Source organism: Falco naumanni, unplaced genomic scaffold (assembly GCF_017639655.2).
Source record: "Falco naumanni isolate bFalNau1 unplaced genomic scaffold, bFalNau1.pat scaffold_334_arrow_pat_ctg1, whole genome shotgun sequence".
NCBI classification, from domain to species: Eukaryota; Metazoa; Chordata; class Aves; order Falconiformes; family Falconidae; genus Falco; species Falco naumanni.
In genome coordinates, this window is record NW_024427449.1 from 847 (window position 1) to 21,957 (window position 21,111).

Sequence of the window (21,111 nt, forward strand, 5' to 3'; positions counted from 1 at the left end):
AAAGTTCACGGGACAGTAGTATCACAAGTAAGAAAAGTCTCATGGGTAATAAAAGTCTCAAGAGTAAAAAGTCTCATGGGGAAAAATCTCTCATGGGTAAAAAGTCTCACGGGTAAAAAAAGTCTCTAGGGTAGATAAATTATCACGCGTAAGAAGTCTCAGGTAAAAAAAGTCTCACAGGTAAAAAAAGTCTCAGAGGTAAGTACTGTCACGGGTAAAATGTCCGACGGGTAAAACAAGTCTCACAGGTAAAAGGTCTCACAGGTAAAAAAAGTCTCATGGTTAAAAGTCTCATGGGTGAAAAGTCTCACAGGTAAAAATAGTCTCACGGGTAAAAAGCCTCAAGGGTAAAAATTCTCATGGTTAAAAAAAGTCTCACGGTTAAAAAGTCTGACGGGTAAAAGAAATCTCACAGCTACAAATTCTCACGGGAAAAAATGCCTTATGAGTACAAAAATCTGATGGGTAAAAAAAGTCTCAAGGGTAAAAACTCTCATGGGTAAAATATCTCACGGGAAAAAAAAGTCTCACGGGTAAAAGAAGTCTCATGGGTAAAAAGTCTCACAGGTAAAAAAAGACTTTTTTTACGCATCAGACTTTTCACCCTTGAGACCTTTTTTACCAGTGAGACGTTTTTTACCCGTGAGACTTTTTACCCATGAGAAATTTTCTACCCATGAGACTTTTTTTACCCGTGAGACTTTTTACCCGCAAGACTTTTTTACTCGTGATACTTTTTTACCTGTGAGACTTTTCTACCCATAAGACTCTTTTTACCTGTGAGATTTTTTACCCTTGACCTTTTTTACCCATGAGAATTTTTTTACCTGTGTGACTTTTTACACATGAGAATTTTTCCACCTCTGAGAGTTTTTTTACCCGTAAGACATTTCTAACCATGAGACTTTTTTTACCTGTGAGTATTTTTAAACGAGAGATTTATTTTACCCGTGAGACTTTTTAAGCATGAGACATTTTTCCCCATGAGACTTTTTACTCTTGAGACTTTTTTTACCCATGAGTCTTTTTTTACTTGTGATACTACTGTCCCGTGAACTTTTGTGACCCCTGAGACTTTTCTTACCGTGAGACTTTTTTTACCCGAGAGACTTTTTTTACCTGTGTGACTTTTTACCCATGAGAATTTTTCCACCTCTGAGTGTTTTTTTACCCGTAACACTTTTCTAACCATGAGACTTTTTTTACATGTGGGAATTTTTAAACGTGAGATTTATTTTACTCGTGAGACATTTTTTACCTCTGAGACTTTTTTACCTGTTAGAAATTTTACCCATGAGATTTCTTTACCCATCAGAATTTTTTTACTCATCAGGCTTTTTTTTCTCGTGAGACATTTTTACCGTTACAGTTTTTACCCATGAGGCTTTTTTTACACATCAAACCTTTTTTACCCATGAGACTTTTTTTACCTGTGAGACATTTTACCTGTGAAACTTATTACCCGTGAGACTTTTTTTACTCATCAGACTTTTTTTCCCGCGAGATGTTTAACGTGAGAATTTTTACCCGTGAGACTTTGTACCTGTGAGACTTTTTTACCCATCAGACTTCTACCCATGACATTATTTTTACCCATGAGAATATTTACACTTGAGGCTTTTTACACATCAGAATTTTGAACCATCAGACTTTTTTACCCATGAGACTTTTCTTAACCGTGAGATGTTTTTTATCATGGGAATTTCTACTTGTGAGAATTTTTACCCGTAAGACTTTTTTTACCCGTGAGACTATTTACCTGTGAGACTTTTTTTACCCATGAGACTTTTTTTACTGCAACCTGAGCTTTTTAACACAAAAATTTCAACAAGAACATCTTTCTAGTTTAGGTCTCAAGTTTTTTTCTATCCTTTTCTGGAGCCATAATCAAAGATCAGGTGATGTTAGTCCCGCACTCTTTCTAGTGCTAGTACCATAGGGTCCCGAGGGGGTACTAATCCACAGTCTTGCCACTCAGGTTTGTCCCGTAGGACGAAGGACCTGTCTGCATATGATACTTCGTCCCATTTTCCCTCTCTTCTCAGAAACAACATTAATTGCAGGAGAGTGTTATAATCTAACGTTCCTCCCTCCTGAGGCCATTTCGCAACACTCCCCAATTTATACAAAGGCTACCACTGATTACAATATTTAATCAATTTAATTCTATTTTCGGTACCACCCTGTCCTACGATATCCCTCCAATGTTTTAATATACAACCCAAGAGCGATTTTTCACAGGGCTTACTCCTTCCATTTCCTATTTAGCAATTTTAATCACTTTGTTTTTCTCCGGCCACCTTGACATGCGGAATTAGACTCTATAACTCAAAAGTTATAAAGTAGGTATGTTTATTGCGTGCAGATGCACGGGCGATGGCTCCTCCACAAGCGTGCATACCTGAAGTGAAGAACCATCTCACATTTATACAATAAAAGAAATGAATATTCAATTAATGCCTAAACATATTCGTTACCTAAACCCGCTTACTCTCGCTTCGTATGTTAATTAGCTTATCAGTCCATTGCCTGGAATGTGGTGGTCTTACAGGTTTGTAGATGATTCATGTTCTTGTGACCATCCGATCTTCTCCAGCAAGAAGACTTAGCACTCCCTTCCTCTAGATAACATTGAAATGTCTCTCATCCTTTTCTCCTTTTTATAAATAGCCCCTTTGTTAGAGGAAGAAGGGTAGGTGTCTCCTCAAAGCTGTGTGACTATGTGACCATACACCACACTCATGACCAGGCACCATACCCTCATTCCTTGAGCAGACATATACAATCACAATCGATGTGCATTGTCCCCTTTTCACACTATTTCTCCATATCAAGACAATAAAGGAGTTAAAAGAGGAGCCAATGTGTCCCATTCAGTATTCTCTGTGTATCTGCATGCACCGCTTCCCCTGTTTGGTTTCTGATCTAGACGGGAAGGACAGGAAGGGTGTAAGGACATTGCAACTCTCAAGAGAGAAGATAGGCTTTTGTGCTGGCTTCCCCCAGTTCTGAGCTCTTTGGGGCTTAAATCTCCACAGAATGGGTGTGATGTTGAGTTTGTCTACTCCAGGGCAAATGGAGAGGAGGAGGGGCGCCTGGAGGGAGGACCACTGGCGCAGGAGACACCCTGAGCATCAGAAGTTGTTGGAACCACTGATGACTAGAGCTGTGAACAGGGGGGACCTCTCAGATTTATCTGCATGGGGTACCCCAGTTGCTGGGACATACATTAAGAAGAGATTGTGCCGTGTGGTCGGAGGGTGACTTGGTTTGCAAAGGGGGAGCTCAGACCAAACCCCTGCAAGGCAGGTAGAACTGCAGATCCTCCCTGTGCTTCGTGTTCACCTTGCCGTTCACTATGACAACCTGCCGCAGAAAAGCTGAGCACAGCCCTTTGCTGACACCCAGCAGCTTGTGCTCCCTCTGAATTTTTTTGGTTGATTGTCATTTCATGGAGAGCTCTATTGTCCCCCAGCCAGGGATACTGCAGCAGTAGCAAACCAGGGCTTCTAGTTACTCCCAGACGCCTGCCTTCCTGCCCCCTCTGCATCTCTACAGCCCTCACAGAGGAGTGGTTTCCAGTGGTACCTTCTTCAGGCAGGGCACATCTGCAGCTTCCATTGAATACCCTCCTTTCCTCTGAAAGCCCTGCCTCTTTCTGGCGCGTGGGGTTTGCTCATTTCCGTGAGCGCTTTTGCAGGTGGTGGTGACATGGGAAGGAAAGGGACATACAGTGCTGGAGGTAAAGAGCTGCTCGGCTTCTGTTTACACCGTGTTTGTACAGCTGAGGTGGATACAAATCAGGGGTGGCTTTGCTGGAGAACTTTGCCAGGGATCTAACTGACCGCCTGTTTGGGAGTCCCAGAGCAGCACGTTCAGTAACAGGAGATCGCTGCACTGCCTGCCCTTGCCGTTGCTCTTGTGCATGCGGCAGTAAATACCTCCTCTGCACAAAACTGAGTCCGGGTAGAGACCATGGAGACAGTTTTGGTAAGAATCCCAGATGCTGCAGAAAAGCAGTCTGAGGTCTCAGCTGAGCTGTACTGCTTCAGAAGGGAGATTAGCCATAGATACGTACGTGCTTTCTTTCTCAAAGAGGGGAAAGATGGTGTGGGATAGTCCTTTGCTCAGTGGTCCTGTGGCATGTGTACTGGAGAGGAGCCATCACAAGCCACCTCTTCCTGAGCAAGCCACCACTGTGGGAGGCACTGAGATGCTCAGCAGAGGCAGTTTAGGAGCGACAGGGGTGGCTGGTGATCTGTCCCGCTGCTTGGAGGTAATCCCCTCCATACAACCCTGAGATGCAACGTACCCAGCTAGAAGGAATCCCAGAAGAGATGGACAAAAAGATGAACACGTGCAGGTATTGCTCCCCAGCAACATGCAAAAAAATTCATCAGCAGTACATATCCTGGCATGTATCCGTTCATATGGAATGTGGATATTTATGGTTTTTAGTGTAAGTCAAAAGTTGTTGGACAGTCTGTTTTGCTTTGGAACGAAACCATAAAATTGAATTGCGCAAAGCAACCCGTGTTTCAAACCCGTGGACAAGGTGAAATGCCATGTGCATGAGAGCGTTTCTCATCAGCACGGATCTTTGCTGTCTCTAAAGCAGTGCAGGCTGGGGCTGTGGGTGCTACTGGAGATACGCAGCCCGCCTGCACTGTAGGAAGGTCATTCTGGTCTCACTGTCAGATGGAGCTGTATGTTGTACAATATTGTACGTGTTGTGCCAGGCTTTCTGCAGGTAAAGAAAGAAGCAGTCATGTATTTGACAACAGCGATCATAGGTGATGCTGTGAAGAGATTCAGGGAAAATCTGTGGCACATGTGATTTTGACTGCAACCAAGCTGTAGTTCTGACTTGTCTTGGTCACTTTAATTAGTAATGTGTCATTAATTTAAAAATAACCAGTGCAGTTAAAGAGCATGGGTGTTGGTCAGAAATGCCTGGTTTCTCATGTGTAAATTGACCAAGTCAGACGCACTGATGCAAGTGCCTGGATGAATCGGTGAAACGAGGCTGGGCTACCCAGGGTTGGCACGGGCAGCGTGTGCAAGACGTAGTTGTTTAGGCAGTAGCTCTGGTTCAGAGTTATGATGGAGGTGCTGAATGTGCTTGGTTTTGAAAGCACACAGTCTTCGTTAGCTTCAACAGAAACTGCAGGATTCTGCTGTCCAAATCAATGAAACTGTGAGATACAATCCACTGTTCAGGAAAGTCAGAACATGGTTTTAAGGAAGTCTCTGTTGGTAGGTAAAACCGCTGCTGAAGCAATAGCAGCGATGGAGCGTGTGTAAAAGAGCCTAGGGAGACCTGCAGCCTTCTGGAGCCAGGCAGAATATTTAGGTTTGCATGACGCCGTCCAGCTTTACTCCCAGCACTGCTGTGAAGTGTCGCACCTCATCTGAAACCAGCAGGCAGGGAAATAGGGAAGTGATTCTCCCTTCCAAGCCCTGAGGAGGAATGTGGCCTCTAGAAATGCTGAGGGACTTGGTACTTTATGCAGTAAGATTTGCACATGTATTTTGCCAGAGATACTGAGGCTAGAAAAACGTGGCAAGCAATCATTCTATGTTCAAGATACCCATCATTATAAATTATACATATAAGCACTTTTCAGCTGCAACGCTAGGACTCCTAGAATAAAAAGGGTTTCAACACCAGCTGTTTCCCTTTGAACTGGTGGAAATTAAGTGTCAGGATTACCTGCTCTTCTGCTGTCAGACAAATGGCGTATGAAGTGGGTTGGGAGGAGGTATGAAGATGCACAAAAACCTAGGTGAGCTGAAGACGACCAGATGTCAAGTTTACAATCTGCATTATCTGTGCTCCTGGGAGCTTGGGAGCCCAAGCCTGTGTGCCACCTCCTCCCGGGTGTGCTTCCTAGTGAGAGGATCCTTAGCCCGAGTGGGGCGGCTGTGGTTTGTCTGTGAACCTGTGGGCAAGGGTCAGGAGGGAGAGGAGAGCCTGATGGGGAAGAGCCCGTTTGTCATGTCAGAAGCAGATGGTCCCTGTGTGAGGCCACGTGACACCAGCCCCCCGGTTCCCGTGAGAGTTGCCCCCCTGAGTGCAAAGTGCCAGGGCCGGGAAGGCTGGGCTGGGGCTGTGTGGGCGTTTGTGTCAGTCCGTGAGTGACCTCTCCCTGCCCCTTGCCTTCCCAGCTCAGCCTGAAATGGGTTTTGCTCATCTGTTGCGCGCTGTAAAAACTGCTGGGTGCTCAGGGAGCAGGGAAGCAATGGCAGCTGCTCTCATGTAACCCACCCGCTGTCACCCTGGGATGTGCCATGTTATGTCAGTGTCACTCCAGTCTGTGAGCAGCAACTGATATACCGACAGAGAAGGAAGAAGAAACCCAGTGTGTAACTCTTCTGGAGAGCAGCCAATAGCACTTGTGCTCTGTTTGTCTTGTTCCATGTCAGTAATACATCTATATAACTTTTTGTAGTGATTTTTTTTTTTTTTCTTTTCTACAAGATCACTTCTACAGTATCCTTATCGCAATGTCTGGAAGTAAAATTCAGTTTTCCAGCAACATCAGTGGGTCTTCTGCTCAGGCCTCTATTGTCAGGGCAGCAGTTTGACTGAAATACTCTGTCTAGATCCATGTCTAGAGACACATTTGTGCCGTGCAAGGAATAAAGCTGGGGTCTTCAAGATTTCAAGCCTGTGACTTTGTTGTTTGTGATTTTCCGTGCGCAACACATAGGGAAACTGAAATTGCTGGAGGAATACTGTGTGGCGCACAGTGTGTCAGAGATACAGAGGTGTATATCTACGTATGAGAGAGAGAGGTTGTGCATGTTTAAGAAATAGGAATGGCCTATTTGTGACCATATATAGCGATTTTCAGCAAATTTCCCGTATACATTAAAAAGTATAATGCCCTGGAAGAAAGGAATTCACACAGATGCATCTTAAATCTGTATTATGATAATTTTCTCTCTAGGAGTGCACAAATTTGAGGGGATGTTTTATTTTGTGTTAAGATTTTTGTCACAAGTAGGATGATTCAAGATGCACTCTAGGTGTAAATAAGTAGTATTAAGTCATGCTGGTTATAAAAATGTGTGGTTTTTCACTGCACGTGAGAACTCAGGATCTACCTTTCATATATCGTCAGCTGAAAAAGAAGACATGAAGGATGCCATTGAATATTGTGGGGTGTGGGTATGTAAACCCAAATATTTTGGATTACAGTCTGATTCAGTCAGTTGTACTATACACTAAGGTAAAGAAAACTTACCAGTCAGTGAATAATGCTGAAGGGATGTCCTGTAGGTGAAGGCTGTATTACAGTCTGAAGTAAAGTTGGATACAGTCGTCTTATGGTGGGGTAAAATCCTTGTAACTATGTCGGATGCTTGCTGTTACACTGATTTGTTTTCAGCTCGTTTGCTTAAATTTTGAGCGGTGTTTTTCCTCTTGTGCACTGCTGAGAAACAGTGCAGCCAAATGCGGGTTTTTTTGCCTTGCAAAACGCACGTTCAAGTGAAGAGGGAGATTTGTCTATAATACGCTGATCTGATTGATTAAACATGCTGGTCTTCCTCTTTGTAAGAAAACGATCAAAGAGAATGCCTTGAAATGTGGTGATCTTTCTGATGCTGCCCCAGCCTTTGCAAAATACGCTCTTGTTTGGCCACGTGAAGTGTTTGAAAAGGGTTTTCTCAGAGGGTATCCTAGAGGGGAATAAGGCAGGCGTCCTGCTTGTGTTGGGCGTGCGGGGCAGGGCTGCACAGAGGGGTCTGGCGTCCTCTGGAACACCCGAAGGGACAGCATAGCAAATTATTTCCAGCCCACAGCCAGGCATCACGAGAGAGGGACGTACCTAATTCTACCAGGCAAAGCACAGGACTTAAACCTGTTGCAAGGTGGTAGTAGTTGGCCAGTAAGCTTGGGAAGGGGGAGGGTGAGACAGGTGGTGTCTGGCTGAGGTGCTCCTTCCCTCTTGTGAGCAGAGGGGTCTTTGCCGCGGGAGAACAGGGCCTGGCTGACAAGAGAGGAGCACGAGGAGCATGACAGTTTCAGCCCGCTGGGACACCAGAGCTGCAGGCCCTGTTCAGAAGGCACCACGAGCCGAGGAGGCATGTGGGGAGGGAGCGTGTGGGCAGGACTGTGACACAAGGCAGAAGCAGTCGGAGCTGTTGAGAAAGAGCGTGGGGACAGGGGCTTGAGGGGGCTGGGTAAGGTTAAGGCATGGTGCGGTTTTCCTGCAAGCTTGGGTTCCTGATTTCTGGGATGAGGGCAGGAGCAGACAGGTTTCCCTAATAAATCCTTTCCTTTGCACCTTGAAATGGAATTTATTATTTCTGAAGCTTGGGTGAAGAAATAATCCTCCCTTAGCCAGTTCTCTGTGTGGTGAACGGTAAAAAGCTTGTCATGTTCATTCCCCTTGGGTTAGCTTAGACAGCTGGGGACTGTAAAATGCCAGACAGTAGAGTGCAATGGAGGGAGGAGGGTGGGTGAGAAAAGTGTTGGCAGTTTTAATGAAAAATGGTATTAAAGCAAAAAAAAAACGTGAAAAATAAACATACTCTGTGACAAATGCCAGCAGTTACAGAAAGCAAGCAGGCTAAAAGGTAAAAGCAACCCTAATGCCTAGGCAAATCTAACCCAAGAAACTGTTGTTTCCAAGTCCTTCTCTTGTTAAGAAGATGGTGATGCAGTGAACCTTTCATTTAGTATCCTTGATTTTTATTATTAAAATGGCTTTCAGAATGCCTTATTTCTATTACAGGATGAGTTTGCAACATAAATTGCATAGATTAACTGTAATGTTTTTTCTTGATAATCTTTCTGTCTGTACCTGTTTACTTAAGGATAAATATATTTTAGAAACTACCAACTTGATAGAAAAAATCAGCACATGAAAATCACACTGATAAGGCAGAAATTTTACATCAGAAAATGAGGAATTGCACAGTGCTGACAAGCAGTTCTAAGTCCAAAACCTTGGAAAGAAAGAGATGCAAGAATGTGGGTTGAAAATGAGAAGAGGGAATTGAAAACAAGTTTTAAAAGCGTTACAGCAGAACCAAAGCAGCTGCTTGGTGAAATTAATGAAACTGGGAAAACTACTTCCTTTGTGGAAGAAATGTCAGAAGATGGCTTCAGTGCTGAGCTGAAGAGTTCTCATGTTGTTTCGTCTCATGCAACAGAATCAAGTAACAGCTTAGAAAGTAAAGGTGAATTTGGAGACATTAAACTTATGCTAGGTGGGAAAGTACCCAAAATGGAAACTGTAATCCGAGTCTTGGTGTCCTTTCTGATCAAGATAAGTGAAATGCAAACACGGAAGATACCTGGAGTACAGATGAAGGAGATTGCACAAATAATATCAATGATACAAAGATGCCTCTAGCAAATCCAGAGAGAAAAAAAAAAGCCTCCTATGGAAATGGAAGAGAATGAAACTAGAAGTAGTAGAAATGCAGTGGGAGGTTGTGAATACTTCCTGAGATACAGCTTAAAAACCAAGTCTTTTGGATGATGTTTCTAGTATTATTCTTAAAATAAGACCAGTTTCTACACGTGATGAAAATGCACTTTTTGTAACAGAGAGGGAACTTGGAAAAGACCCTGGATTTAGTGATGATTTTCCCAGGGACTGCTTTATTGACAACAAAATAGGAAAAACAGAAATGGAAAGTCTTTTTGCGAATGCTCAGCAATCATGTGCCATGCTGAAAAGGAATCTTGATGAAGAACTAAAGCAAGATATGGGAAGATTTAAGGGTAAGGTAGGAATGCTGCAAATAGTATTCCTGGCTTTGGAGAAAGAGAAGGTACAGCTGCCAAAAGAGGTAGTTCACCTGCTGCTCTTTATTCTTTAATCTCGCTCCGGATCAATGGTCCTATTCACTTTAGCTATTTGTCATGAAGGGAAGATGCTTCCTACAAATTAGGTTTTCTTCTAATGGAAATAGGTGACTGGTGAATAAAGAGGGCAGTGGAGAGTTGTCTTTTTCCCCATTTTTGGAAAATGGAATGCATTATTGTTCCAGTTTAACAGCAGGTGGCACTAGGTTCCAGTGCAAGTAGTTATCACTTTATTGCCATAAAAAGAAATCCATATAAATATGTCGGTTCTGATTCTGAATCAAAGAATGAAAATAGCTTCTGAACAGGGTCTTGACTATTAATTCATGTGCTGTGATATCTGCATGGTGTGTCTTCATTGTCTTTCGTGAAAATTCCTCTTTCCTGTGAAACCAGTTGTGTTTGTGGGTTTGGGATCTTTTTTTTCTTTCCTCCCCTTGTTCAGGGAGCAGTAGCCCAGCACAGTTCCACTTGATTTTTTTCTGGTGGTGTTACAACTAACACTGCAGTCCTTCTAACTGTCCATCTGTAATGCTTTCACTTTTTTGTTGTTCATGTTTTAAGATACACTATTGTTTTCTTTCTAAGGGCTGTATTTTTGTTATGTCTTTCATGATGAGTGAATTTGAAGAACTCTCAATGACAAATAATACAATTTGTAGTGTAATTTTGTGAAAATGCTTCTCTGTGGATTAAAAAAAAGATATCATTTTATATTATTTGAGGGGTAAACCCTGAATTAATCCATCTTGGATGTGGTGTTTCTGTCTTCTAGAAATACTAAGAAATACATGAAGCTTAACTTTTTTTTTATAGGTTGAGAAGAAAAAAGCAAACAAAGATGTTCAAGAGCACAGGCGCTGGCAAAACAGGAATGGCTGGATAAATTAAATACACCACCAGGCAACATCACTAATTGGCAAATGAAGCAAAAGATTACTCTAAGGAAGAATGTGTGTTTGAAAATGGAGAATAAAAACACGATAGAAGAAAAAGACAAAAAGAGTTTTTCATCTGGGGAGTGCTCAAAATTGATTAAAATGCCAACGAAAGGGTAAGCTAAGGAAATAATCTCTAATTCTTATTTGTAGTGCTATGTAAGTGTCTTAGGTTTTCTAATTCTGTAGTAGTTGAAGTAGTTTCCCCAGTGGTGAAAGCCATAGTGAGTAGTCCACTGCTTCTCAAAAAGTGAAGAAAATTTCTTTTTAGAAAACACGAAGCTGACGATGGAGGTTCAATTTTATTGCCTGCTCTTAAAAAAGAAAAGGGAAAAAAAAAAAGAAAACAAAACCCACCCAAATTCCTGTGATTTACATGTCAATACTGAGGCAAAATGCATCTTCCAAACCAGAAAGATGCATAAGGAATGTTGAAAATAAAACTTACTGATAAAAATTGCCCTGAGAGCTGGAAGCAAGTTTGGATTTTTGTTGTATTTTGGGTTTTTTGGCAAATCTGATGCATATGAAGATTCTTGTTCTTTTGTGTGACCACACTACCTGATGCGCTTTGTGTTGACAAACACTTCTTTTTTGTTTAGAGTGCTTTGAACATGCTGGCCAAGTCAACAATAAGGTCACGTGCACAAATTCTGATTAATTACATGAGTGTGTGCACAGGCATAGAAGTATTACATGTGTTTAAAAAGGATGAGGAGAGACTTACAGAAAAGCAAAATTACTCTTTCACTGCAGGTATCTCAGGATTTTTTGCCCTGCTCCCCGCTCCAACTTTTCTCTCGCAGCTGTGTACCCTCCTGACTTCTTGCCCACCCTGAACTTACTTGTGTGGGTTGTGGCAAAGTGAGAAAGAGAAGTTGTTGACGCTGTTCAGCCTTAGCTAAAAATCTGGTGTGTTATCAACACTGTTTTGGGCAGAAATCTAACACACAGCGCTGTGTGGGCTGCTGTGAAGAAAATAAACTGCATCCCAGCCAGACGCAGGACACCAGGGAATCCAAAATTACAGTTCTTTGACCTGTAGGAGAGGGATTCTCAGTATTGAAGAGAGCTAAACCCCTGGTATTAAACAGAGAATGCACGTAACCGTATAGCTACATGTCTGTAGCTGTAAGATTTCTGTCACTTTGTGTGAAGCTGAGAGAATAGTTATTTCAACTATTTGCTTAATATCTTGTGGAAAAAATAGCCTTCCAATAGACATAATGGTAGACAATAACTGTTTCAGTCTTCAACTACATCTAACAAAGTTGTTATACTACATTTTAGTTTAGTTCATTTCTGCAATGAAGTTTTCAAACAAACAACTGTAGTGTTATTCATAATCAATGTAAGCATTTAAGTACTGAAATATATTTCTGTTTTCTAGACCTGCAGCAACAACCAGGAGTGAAAAGAACAAGGTACTGTAGAACTGGTTTCTTGATAAACGGTTTCTATCAGCTTTTAATCACTTAGATGGGAACTGTGTTTACGTCGTTGTGATAAATAACTTAGTCCCAAAATAGGATTACAATCAAAGTTTGCAATTTATTAAGCAAATAGAGGCAAGCAAACAGGGCTGGGTGCACTGGGAGTCTCCGCTCCACCAAGACGCGTGCTGTACAAAATTTATTTTTGGTTTATATTTCCTAAACCAATACATATTCATAGCTATTTCTAAGAAAGGGTCGGTTTATGTAAATGGATCCTTGGAATAGGCGTGTACTTCGTGGCACATGCTCTTTCTATCTCCGAGGGTCTTCTTAAGCCCTGTCTGGTGGTCGGTGGATGAAGTCAGCAGTCTTCCTCGGCTCACCCTTAGGATGACCCTAGATTTTACGCATGCGCCCTGTAAACTTCTCTTACTTAACACTATGCTGTTAGCACCTCAGCCTGCGTATCAGGGTGTGTAACCAGATGTCCTTTTTAAGATACAGAAATTAGGCATGTAGCCAGATGTTCTTTGCAAGATACAGGAACTATATACATTGATCACTCTGTTTTTCTTAAGCGTGTGGTTATACAAGGGTATGTAAGACAGAAGGTTACATTTCATCATATGGTCCTAGCATTGTTCTATATTGACATGAATCAAATGAACACATTTCACACAGGGAAAGCGGCTGTGAAGAGGGAGAGCAATTTAGTGGGGCAGAAGGTTTTAGCCCAGCCGCAGGGTGGGAGTGGGCCAAACCAGGGGAAGTGGTACAGGGTCCCCTGCGCGAGACTGTGGGAAATGAAGGACTCATTACGGTGATGGTCCGGTTTTCAATAACAGAGTTGAAGAATTGCAAAGCACCCGCAGGAAATTACTGAGACAACCCTGAGAAGGTGGCTGGTGTTTTTGAAATAATGATGGTTAAAACACAGGATCCAGAGTGTAAGGATATAGAGGCAATACTGCAGGTTTTGTTTGATAGTAGTGAGAAGGAGATGATTTGTCAAGCAGCTAGAAAACATGTGGAAGCTGAGGTTAAAACAGGAACTGTGGAGCATCATTTCCCCTGTTGGTCCGAACTGGGACCTGCAAATTAACGGACCCAGGCAGCTTTGGACTCGGTATCAGAAAGGGATTATATTTGGCATTCAAAATGCTGTGGCTAAGGCAATAACCATGTCTGAATGGTACGAGGCTAGGCACGGTAGCCAAGAGCCTCCCACAGATCTGCAGAACAGAATGAAGGAGGTAGCCCGCAACTCTACAAGTATTGACCCTGAATCTTAAGAGGGATGAGATCAATTGGCCCCTCTATTGGTGGGCCAATCCTGGGATGGTATTAGAAGAAAATTACAAAAGTTAAAAGGAAGTGATTGCTCAAGATAGGGGAAAGCTGTTGGATGTTGCTTGGATTGCATATCATCATAGAGAGTCAAAAGGGAAGAGTAAATTGTTACTTGTTGGCGGTATCAGAGCAAAATTGTAGGGTGAGGGCAAGGGCCTGAGGATGGGGCAGAGCCCCGAGAGGCGGACTGCGGCCCAGCCCTTGGTTGGGTGATAATCAGTGTGCACAGTGCAAAAGGGATAGGCATTCAGAAGAAGACCATCTGCTTAAGGATTGGAGCCCCTCTGCCCCTTTGCTCCCAGTAAGCGAGGAATGAGGGGGAGCGGAGGAGTCTCTCCCCAGAGGAGCCTCTGGTTAAAGCAGAGCTGGGAAGTGAAGAAGTTGAGCTTTGGGTAGATCCTGGGGCTACTTCCTCTGTTCAGAAGACTTTAGAGGGGAACTAAGCAATAAGAATATAAGCATTGCTGGTATGGCAGGGACCCATGAAACTTGGCCATTTTTGAAACCCTTAGCCATGAATCTGGGAAAACAGTGGGTTACTCATCAGTTTTTATATTAGCCAAATTCTCCAAAAGCATTGTTTGGGGAGAGATCTACTCCAAAAAATTGGAAGCAGAAATCTGATTTTAAAACGAGGAAATAGAAATCTTAATTCCAGAAACTGCTTGTGTCGAGGCAGCAGCTTTGTTATTACAGGCTATGCTGCCTTGAAAAGAGAAAGATACGCCCGGAGGTCAGAGATGCTGTGATTCCTATTGTACGAGCCGGAGAGGTTCCTGGAAAATCCCACAGGTCAAAACCTGTAAGGATTGACTTAAAGCCTGGATCATCCCCGCTGAGAATGAGAAGCTAGGAATGGGTAGGTAGTGATAATTCAGAAATTCTTGAAGCACAACCTGTTGGTGGGCTGTGCGTCAAAATCCAACACCCCTGTTTTGCCAGTGAAAAAGGTCAAGGGTCAAGATTGCCGTTTGGTGCAGGATTTAAGAGCAATAAATCACATACCTCAAGATATTTATCCTGTAGTAGCACATCCATACAGATATGAAACCACCCTTACAGGGGAACAGGGATGGTGTACAGGTTTTGATGTGAAGGATGCCTTTTTCTGTGTTCCCCGGGGCACTGACAGTCAGAAGCCTTTTGCTTTTGAATGCGCAAAACCAGAAACGGGAAGGAAAATGCAATACACTTGGGCGGTTATACTACAAGGCTTTCAAAATGTCCCGACAATCTTTGGGAATCAGTTGGCAAAGCAGTTCGACATTTGGAGAACAGAAAATGATCAGGGAAGAGTTCTGGTCGCAGCAGGGACTTGGGAGCTGTGTCTTTCCCTGATGATAAGCCTTCTAAATATCTTGGGAATTAGTGGATATGGAATTATCAAGGAGTCACATCCACATTTGGGGTTTGAAGTGCTGGAAGGCCAGAGACAGTTGGGATCTCAACAGAAGGAGACTATTTGCTGCCTTGCGGAGCCTCAAACTCTCAAGAAACGACGAGGATTTCTCGGGGTGGTCGGATGGCGTTGGCTTTGGGGAGGCAATTGTGTTTTATTTGTGAAAGCTCAGTACGAGCTACTGAAAACCTCCTGCCATGGGTCTATTGGTGGGACAGAGGAGGGTAAAGCCACTTTCAAGTATCTGAAAAAAGTGAGCTCTGGTGGAGGCCCCCGCGTGGGGATTACCTGATGTGACAAAGACCTTTGCACTTTTTAAGCGTGAGGGAAAAGGCATTGCCTTTGGAGTTCTGGCACATTGTTTAGGGCCTCAGGGGCGGGCTGTAGCTTGCTCCTGCAAAGAGCTGGATGAGGTGAGCTCAGGATGGCCTGGATGCCTTAAAGCAGGAGAAGCACCTGTGCTACTGATGCAGGAGGCCCCTAAGTTCACCATGGAGCAGAAGGTGACCGTCCATGTACCACCCACAGTCGTCACGGCACTAGAAGATAAAGGAGGACATTGGTTGGCCCCTAGCATAATGTTAAACTAACAAGTGTCATGTGGGGAGGCGGTCCTCCCATTTTGGGATGGGGAGGGGTCTGGTTTTTGGGCTCCGTTTCATTGACAGTGCAGATCTGAGGGTTGCCCTGCTGCTAAGGACTTCCATCGAGGGGGAGCTTCTGCGTGACAACTGCATGAGAGTGACCTGCTGGAGGGTCCCCTTGGGGGGTCCTGATGTCCCAGGAGTGCTCTGTGGGGGGTCCTTCTGCTTCCAAGATGTCCCTAATGTCACTAGGATGTCCCTGGGAAGGTTCTAATTTCCCCGGGATTGTCCCTGGTGTCCCACAGATGTCTCCAGGGATGTCCTAGTGTTCTCAGGTGTCCCTATAGGCATTTGGGTGTCCCAGTGTGTCTTGGGGGTGTCCTGGTGTCCCAGGGGGAGTTCCTAATGCTCCTACAGTTTCCCTGGATGCAGGTCGTGTGTTTCCAGGGGGGCCCTAAATGTTCCAGTGTTGTCACTGAGGTGGTCCTGGCATCCCCAGGCCATTCTAGATGTCCCAGTTGTGTCTCTCAATGGGTCCTTGTGTATCACAATGTGTCCCTGGTGGGGGTCATTAATGTCACAGTGGTGTCCCTGGAGGGGTCCTGATGTCCCCAGGCCATTCTAGATGTCCCAGTGGTGTCTGTCAGTGGGTGCATGTGACCTAATGTGTCCTTCTGGGGGTCCTTAACGTTCTAGTGGTGTCCTCAGGGGAGTCCCTGATGTCCTAATGGTGTCCCTGGGGAGTTGGTGGGTGGGGGTGGGGGGGTAGTCCTGGTGTCCCAGTGTGTCCCTGGGACATTCTGGGGTGTCCCTGGGCATGCCCCTGGGACACCTGTCCCTGGTGTCCCCATGGAGGCAAGTGGGTAGTCCGTTATGTCCCAGGATGGGGTTCCTGGGAAATTCATAATTTTACAGTGGTGTCCCTGGAGGGGTCCTGATGTCCTAAAAGCTATTCTAATGATGTCCCAGTGGTGTCTCCCAGTATGTCCTTGTGTCGCAAGGTATCCCTGTGGGGGTCCTTAATGTCCTAGTGGTGTCACTGGGGCTGTCTTGGTGTCCCTGATGTCCCAGTGATGTCCCCAGGAATGTCCTTGTGTCCCCAGTATGTCCCTTGTGCGCTTCTGGTCCTGCGGGGGTCCTGGTGTCCCGGGAGGAGTCCTTAATGCCCCTACATTGTCCCTGGGGTAGGGCTTGTGTTAAAGGGGGGTCCTTAATGTCCCAGTGCTGTCCCTGGTAGGGGTCCTGGTGTCCCCAGGGAAGGTGAGGGGGTGGCCCCTGATGTCCCAGGGGGCGTCCCTGGGAAATTCCCGATGTCACACTGGTGTCCCTGGAGGGGTCCAGATATTACCAGGCCATTCTATATATTGCCGTGGTGTCTCCCCGTGTGTTCTTGTGTCCCAGTGTGTCCCAGTGGGTGTCTTTAATGTCCCAGTGACATCCCTTTGGGAGTCCTGGTGTCCCCCCAGAAGTCCCTAACATCATAATATTGTCCCTGCCTGTGTCCTGGTGTCCCTAGTGTGTCACTGCAGAGTTCCTGTTTCCCTAGGGATGTCCTCAGTGAGCACAGCCTCTCCTGCCTGATCTCTGCCTGCCCTCACCCTCGCTGCACTCTGCGACCGAGACCTGCAGCCGCTGAAAAGCTCACCCTCACCCAGCCCGATGGCCAAGGCCAAGAAAGGTGAAGCACTGCTGCTCCTCCCGGGGAGGATTCACAGCAGGCCTCTCTCAGGGAAGTCCCTCAGCAGCTCTCCTGCTCTTGCTTCTTGGTCAACAAGGAGCGAAAGCATGCCCAGATCTAGTCTGAGAAAGCATTTGGCACGTGATAGAGTTTTGCTCTTCCCTGTGGTCAGCCTTTGTGTCATTTTCCTGGGCAGGGGGTCCTGGTCACAGGACTCAGACTTTTGCTACGTTCCAAGAGCAATTCCAAGGTGAGGAAGAGGTGTACGTGGGTCGAAGACCCGTCTCCCAGCTAGACATTGGTGAGTTAACTCTGCGGGAGCTTGCGTTCCCCACAGAGGTTATCCCTGGTGAGAAGGCAACGGACACCATCCACTTTCCCGCGCCCTGTTTGGGACTGGGGTGCATTCTCTCTGCACTTCAGAAAGGGCACAGAGAAACTGGGATTTCAGAATTTCTCTGGAGAGAATTCCCTCCAAAGTTAGGCGGACAGCTTGAGCTCCTCCCAAAATAACCACTCCCCAAGAGCCGTTTCCATGAACGACCTTTTCTCTGGCATTCCGTTTCTAATTTTACATGGAAATTCAGCCCGCTCTGCCAGCGACGATGTTCCTCCTCCTTGCAGACAATGTCAAGATCGAGCCACTGAACTACAGGTGGCTATGGCGAGCCACTTCCTTCCCATGGCATGTGGTGCAGAGCTGTGTGCAAGAGACCATACTCTTGCACTCTTTCCAACTGAGGCAACCTTCCCCGGGGACACCAGGACCCCTACCAGGGACAGCACTGGGACATTAAGGACCCCCCTTTAACACAAGCCCTACCCCAGGGACAATGTAGGGGCATTAAGGACTCCTCCCGGGACACCAGGACCCCCGCAGGACCAGAAGCGCACAAGGGACATACTGGGGACACAAGGACATTCCTGGGGACATCACTGGGACATCAGGGACACCAGGACCACCCCAGCGCCTTGCCTTCGCCTTCAAGGACATTGGCATTCTGTCCTTCACCGACGATGTCTTGTGCATGCAGTTCTATCGCAACTGTGTCACAGGGCTGGAGAGCAAGGCCAGCTGGACTGCTCTGCTCAACACTGCGAGTTGCTCAGGCTTTGAGGGTGATGCAGTGACTTTGGGAAGCCTCTTGAAGGGTGAGCAACCCGATGGTCGTTGGGCAGCCTGCACATGGCAGGCCAGTCCGACACCTTTCCACGTGCTCACCCGCACTGACTTCTCCATTGGAAAAGAAGTTTTATTCTGAGCTTCTGAGTTCTTGCCCTACATAAAGGCTAGCAGTGTTACTGTGCAGTCTCAGTGTTTGCTGTGCAGCTTCTCCAGAGCAAAGCAAGGGCTCATGTTCACGGAGGAAGATTTGGAGAAGGGGTTTGGAGAAGTGGCTTCCTTTTGGAGCAGGAGGCAGGTCTGCTTCCTTTGGGAGCCAAGAGCAAAGTGCCTTGGAAACCTTCTAGCAGCTCTGTGTCACTTTACAGAGGCTGTGGATGCCCGGTGCAGCTGTCTCCAGTGGAGCGACCAGTACTCGAGGGATGCAGGCTGCTCCTGCCTACGCTTTCCCCAGGTGAGTGCATTTTCTCTGCAGCCCTCGACTGACCGAGCGGGCGGATTCCCAGCTCCTGATCAGGGGTGCGCCTTGCCGGGGCTCGGCATTGCGCGTTGAGTTTGGGAGGGGGCCTGACCTGAAGGGGCTGGTTTCTGGTTAACTTATGACGAGTTGGGGTTACACGTGTGTTCCCCTGGAGTGGCCAGGCACCATCATTGCATTTCTCATGCCCAGCCTGCCCGCCATTCCGTCAGAGAGAGCCAGATGCACACAGGGAGGGCTTTAAGCTACATCGTCTGGTGTTGGGGGAAGATTGCTAATAAAACCCATGCATGGCTGCATGGCCACGAGAAGAAGGTGTGCCATGCTTCACACAAGAGTTGTGAAGATTAGTGCTGGGAAGCTGCAGAGGGTAGGGGTCACCCTTCAAGCCTGTGTCATCATTTCCTGCCCAGGTTTCGCTTTACGGTGGTCAGCAGAGCAGTGGCCAAGGCTTTGTCCGCCTGGGCCAAGAAGGCTGCAGCAAAGTCCAGGCTCAGACAAGGTATGGGAACAGGTCTCTGCTGCCCAGCTGAGGCCCTGCTCTGCGCTGGGTGACCACAGCTCCGTCAAAAGGCACTCCTCAGGGGGCTGCTCTGCAAAGTTTCTTCCTTTGCCAGGTGCAGAGGAGCATCCTGGCAAGCTGCTGCAGAGACAGATGAAGCTTTCCCTTGCTGCACTGCCAAGTCAGGGGCCAGGCACAAGACAGAAAGACTTGGGCAAGAAGACTTCTGAGAGGTGAGACCCTGGTGGGAAGGGATGAAAGGGATCGTGCACCCATGGAGGAGAGACATCCCTTCCGAACACTCCAGCTGCAGGGATGCGGCAAGGTCCCTGACACATGCCACATGGTTCTTACGTGCTTGTTTCCCCTGTTGTGGGCCCCTCACTGGGGAAGGTGGTGGACGCTGTGTGCACCCCACGTCCCTGTGGTTCCCTTACGCAAGAGCTGAGGTGCAGTCCTCACCCATCCATCTGAGGGGGCTCAGGAAAGGTTTCCCCCTGCCAGCAGAAATGGCCCCACCTCGCGTGCTGCTTCTGCCAACCTGGGGAGCTTTGGTACCAGGCGAAGGTGGGAGAGCAAAGTGCCCCGTGCTCATGCCGACTGCTCCTGGTGCCTCTTCGCAGTGTGCTCCCCCCGTGTCCAGGCAGCTCCCCCAGGATGAAGGAGGCAGGCAAGGCAGGCAGGCAGGAGCCGGCTTCTCCAGCCAAACCCACCTCTACACTCCCATCCTCAGACGACTGCCAGAAAGCGCTGCAGGTGCGTGCCTTGCTGTAGCTGCCGTGCTGCTGGGGACTCGGCAAAAGCCTCTTTGTGCAGAGAGCCAGCCTGAAAGGACCTCTGGACATGTGCTCCTTGTCAGCTGTCTGTCACCTCCTTCAGATGTTCCTTGCCCCCTGGGTTGTCACAAAACACTTTCTCCTGGCCCAGGGGCTATGGGAGATGCCCAAGTCCTTTCTCGGCTGTTCACAGTGGAGGGCTTTGGTCACAGCTGTGTTTGCCAGGAGCCTAGAATGACCCCACAGCCCCCAGTCTGTTAGGGGCAAAGCCCTGCCAACCGACCAGCTGAGGCAAGGGGCGGCAACACGGGTCAGACCCGAAGGACACCCGTTCCAGGAGCGGAGACTAATCCTGCCTTCTGCTGCCTTGCCATCTCCTCCAGGAGGTCTGGCAGCTGTCTGCAGAGTGGGAGCAAGTGAGGCCCAAGTGGCAAGAGCAGCTCAAGCAAGCAAAGGCAGAGTGGGCGGCGTGGGGAGCCTGGTCTGCGGGGAAGGACCGACAGCAACCCCAGGTACGGGCAGCGATTGACACCGCTGAGGGCAGCAGCGACCCTCTCCTTCGGGGCACCCAGGGCGGCAGGTCTCCAGAGGTGGGGAGCAGGACAGACATCTGGCTGCAGGGCAGGGGTTTGCCTGCTCATGCACATGAGGGAGAGACTGGCAGCAGGATGCAAGCGGCAAAATCAGCTGTGATGACGGGCATGCAGTGCTGGGTCTCCCAGCTGCCAGGTCCTGCTGCAGGCTCCTTTCAAGAGGTCCTCTGGGAAACAGCACCTGTGGATGCCGTCTGCTTTGCTGAGAGCGTCTGCTCCTTGGCAGGCACTCGGCACTGGAGGCGCTTGGACTCCCCACCCTCCAGCCCAGCCCAGGAGAGAGGCGGTCAAGGAGAGGTGGAGAAAGGCTCCAACCCCTCTCCCAGCAGAGCAGAAGAGAGCAGCAACCTCTAGGCCTGGGGGAAACCTGCATGAGAGAGGAAATAGGCATTTCCTCCTCCCCTTAAGCTTTGAGTGTTGTTCTGTAG

General features: G+C 47.0%; 1 long non-coding RNA gene across 1 annotated transcript; it reads left to right on the forward strand.

Moving 5' to 3' along the window:
- The first annotated feature begins 19,466 nt into the window (after positions 1-19,466).
- On the forward strand, positions 19,467-20,525 carry LOC121082141. Its single transcript, XR_005825915.1, has 3 exons — positions 19,467-19,547; positions 19,938-20,070; positions 20,474-20,525. It is a non-coding gene; the product is annotated as an uncharacterized LOC121082141 (long non-coding RNA).
- Positions 20,526-21,111: the final 586 nt, after the last annotated feature.